We start from the raw sequence: 4,255 nt of genomic DNA, 5'->3' as shown, positions 1-4,255 counted from the left end.
ATTCAAGTTCAAATCAGTTACAGAAAGAAATGAAGAGGAAAATAAGTATTGGACTGAGAGAAAAAGCAAAACAAAATTACACAATATCACCAACAATAATTAAAACCTTAAGGAATGAGACAATGCCAGAGGTTGTTTGGTAAGAATTAACATTCATATTATTAGGAGGTACAAAAATTGAACTGGACAACTTTTCGTGGCAAGTTTAGATTATATCTATTGCACAGTGCATTTCAATGACGGATCAGATAGGAAGATGGCATCTTCACAAAGCTAACGACAGAAGTGGTGCATCAAACAGCAACTTTTGGATTTTTGCTTTTAACTATGCATCTGGCCTTGCCTAAAGTTACTGTAGTACTTGTACATTAATTATAGCAAACACCAGTCAGCAGCTACACCATTATACTGACAGCAATTTATCCCTATCTGATATCATCTAGAGTTATTGCATAAACTATTTCTTCACAGGCAGTGCTCTAATTTTTTTTTTAAGAAGGGCTTCCATTATATTGAGCTACAGAAGTTGGCTACTAGGGAGTTGCCTGGATTGTTTTTTTGTTTCTTTCGTAGTGTTGTTATGCCTGCTAGAAATCTAAGTTTACAGCAATGCCCAGTAACTCTTTCACAGGTCAATATACCACACCTATCGCCTAGTCGGGCCTCTAAACGTTAATGCAATCAGTCCGAAAGGGTTTACTTTGCCCAGTATCGTTGCCACAGTCAAATCCACTAAATTTAGACACTCTCCCAATTTTAATCTTAACTAAATTATCCATCTTTGAAATTGCCTCATTTGTTTCATTTTCATAAACTTATAACAATTTTGAACATGTCCCAATGTTCTATAACCCAGGCATCTTTCATCAGTCCTTTCCAAATAAATTATTTTCATTCCTCTGAATTGCTTTTAAAAGCCATATTTTATCTGGTTTCATATTCATATCAATCAAGATCTTCTAAACCAAACCTAGTTTTCAAAGGTTCCATTGCCAAATATTAAATGTCAACAAATTAACTCATTTTATAATTTTTTTAGAATTAATCTAAATACACTGCCTCAAAATGATCCATGCACACTACCTTTGATAAAAGTAAAATACTGCAGATGCTAGACTCAGAAACAAACACAGAAAATGCTAGAAAATCTCAGCAGGTCTGGCAACATCTGAGGAGAAAGAACAGAGCCAATATTAGGTCTGGATAACCCTTCTTCAGAACTTTGATGTTGAAGCGATCGACGAAGGAACCTTCCATAAAAGCCACACTCATCATTGGCAAAGTTTACATAAATGCAGATGAATTCCTACTGCACAGGTATTTAGAATGCCTTCTCCATTTCCCTCCTTCTAACAAGGCTACACCATGGCTATGGGTTATATGGAAATATCAATTGGAAACAAACTACCATAATCACTTTTCACAGATGGAGAACAGGAAGTCAATTTAAAATTTAGGACCGTCAGTAGGAAGGGATGGAATCTACTGCCAGCTATGGCATATGTGCCCTGTTTGTGAACAGAACTCCCATTTCCTGATAAAAGGACAGCACTCCAAAAGCTAGTGGCTTGTGCTACCAAATAAACCTGTTGGACTTTTAACCTGGTGTAGCGAGACTGTGTTTACCCCAGTCCAACACAGGCATCTCCACATCATGGAATTGTTTCTCAGGCTACTGTAGTATTAGAAGTAGCACTAGTTACATTAGATCAAATATTGGACCAGTGCTGAATGTAATGCTCCAAATATTTGGCTAGAAGTAGAAACAGATAGGAAATTAAATAGTTGGATGAGTATATAGCATCCTATGAAGCAATGGAAAGTCGTAATCAGAGTACAGGTCACCTCAGAAAGAGGCACTAGTTGCTTTCAAAAAATATAGTGGTTGTGTACCGGGATGACGTTGGGTAGTCAGCTATCCTGAGGTCTGTCTTTTGATAAGACATTAAACTGAGGTCTCATCTTCAGGTGGATGTAAAAGATCCCATTGCATTATTTTGAAGAACAGCAGGGAAGTTCTCTCGTGTTCCAGTCAATATCCATCCCTCAATCAACATCACAATTATCTGGTCGTTATTAAATTGTTCATAAAGGTTGGTGGAATAAAAATATTTGTCTATGATGCCAACACAACCAAAGCAGGCAAAACTGCCCTGTACAGATAGAGTTGCTGCTACAACATGATGTAGCACTGAAATGTGAACAGCAAGATAAACATGGGCATCATACTGAACAAGAGCAACTGGGTACAACCACATTAAATCAGGCATATTACAGTTTTGAATTCTCCCATTAACGTACTGGGGATTTTAAAATCTGTTCAAGTACAAATTTCAATAGTAGAAAAACAGAACCACATTCCCAATTATTTGACTTATTGAATGCACCCTGGTCTGGTCTACTTTGACAAAACATTGTCTTAATGTATAGAAAATTGAAGAATCTATTCCCTATTCATTTCCAGCTTAGTTCTTCATGGAAGATTTTAAAATGTCCTACCTAATGCATAATAAAGACTGGTTGGATAATATCAGCAGAGTATTTCTGCTGCAGCTTTTCATCTTGCACTCATCCAGTCAGATGTAAGAATGACAAAATTCACAGGGAGCAACATAATTGCACAAAAAAGGGTACTGACATGTTGCCAAGGGAACGCTGATCAAGATGTTGCAACGCACCAAGGAACCATTATTTAATTCAGAACAAGGCACAACGCCTGGACATTGACTTGCTTGCAGGGGATATGTCCTGCAATGCATCAGAGTTGACTTACCAACCAATCAGCACCCTTTTCTTATGCAGTATAAATTGTTGCTCCCTTTCTTGCACCTGTCCTGATCAGTGCAACATGAAAAGTTTCAAAGACCCCCCTTGCTTTTCAGCAATACTCAATTTTGTATGACCAAGTGAATACAAGAGATGCACCATTTTAGCAAGTGTAGTGTAGTGTGAAAATTGCAGCTACTTTCAACATGTGGAATAGCACATTGAAAAGTAATCTGATTAAGCTCAATATTTTAGGTGAAGCTATACACAAAATTTCACAAGCTAACTATAGCTGTAGGCCACAGCTTAGGTACCATAACTTGAGGGTATTGGTGACCATGGACCTTTATGTGTTGACCCATGGTTACTTTTGGCAAGATGATTTGCAATTGCCTTCTGCAAATTCTGGCTGACATGGAGACTCAATTGCTCTTACTGCCTGCATAGATAAATTTGAAGGGTTTGCAGGTTGATAGCTGTTTTGCCATGTTGTGTTCTGTGGCTATCTAGTCCCAGAGCGCAACTATGACCCAGAGCTTTGGCTCGGAGGTGGGAATGCGAGCTAGCACTGTGCCTCAACACACCCTTTCACCGCCAACAAGTGTTTTAACTTTAAAGAAACTGGTGATTCCAATGTGAATGCTTAGCCTTTAACCATAGCTGCACCCTGAAACAATGAAGCCCTTTCCAGCATAATTGGTTTTCACTTCACTGTCCCATCTTCGTCCACTGCAGTTGACTGGTGAATCAATAGCTTTGCTGTCTTGCTGTTCATCAGTTGGAAATCAATCGTGGCTGTGCTTGCTCTTTTGTGCTCAAATATTCTCTTTCCATCTTTGAGCAGGTAAACGGTTTCTATTGCCCATCTCAGTTACCATAATATACAGTAAATACAACAAATCACTTAAAAGGGTTAGATAAATAATCATCGAGAAGTGATTAGATTTCCTCAGTACATTTTATTTTGGACAGTTCAGCATGAGCCTTGAACAAAAGTTTGTCTTCCAGTAAATTCCCCCTTGTAGGATTAATTACAGGACTAAAGCTGCACAGATATGAAAATAAATGGGATCCATAACTCTCTTTACAGAACACACACAGAGTTTTTCCATCAAGCTCCCCTCTCTGCTGCATTCACCAAGTTATGTTGGGTAGTTTCCCCTCTGTCTGATAGAGAATGTCAACAAAACAAAGCTGTATCCTCAAGATATGTAAGTATAAAAACTGTTATGGAGGGATGTTTAGGAGAGCAACACCAACTGATTTTTCCCATCTCCAACCCTAGAACACAGGCTATTATACTCCAACCAGGATTAGCCAAAGCAGAGACCAGATGAAACCTGGGATTTTCTTGGCCTGTGTGGAATTACCCATTCAACCACTGAAGCTGATCTACTGAAATCTTATTAAAATTGCAAGTTTGCTGCTTTAGAAGTGAGCTTTTGTTTCATGAATCAAGGATTGTATATATCAAATTCTGTAGAAAACA

This window comes from Carcharhinus amblyrhynchos, chromosome 14 (genome assembly GCF_965287045.1).
Source record: "Carcharhinus amblyrhynchos chromosome 14, sCarAmb.v2.hapA, whole genome shotgun sequence".
In the NCBI taxonomy this organism is placed as follows: Eukaryota; Metazoa; Chordata; class Chondrichthyes; order Carcharhiniformes; family Carcharhinidae; genus Carcharhinus; species Carcharhinus amblyrhynchos.
This window is presented reverse-complemented; position numbering follows the sequence as displayed.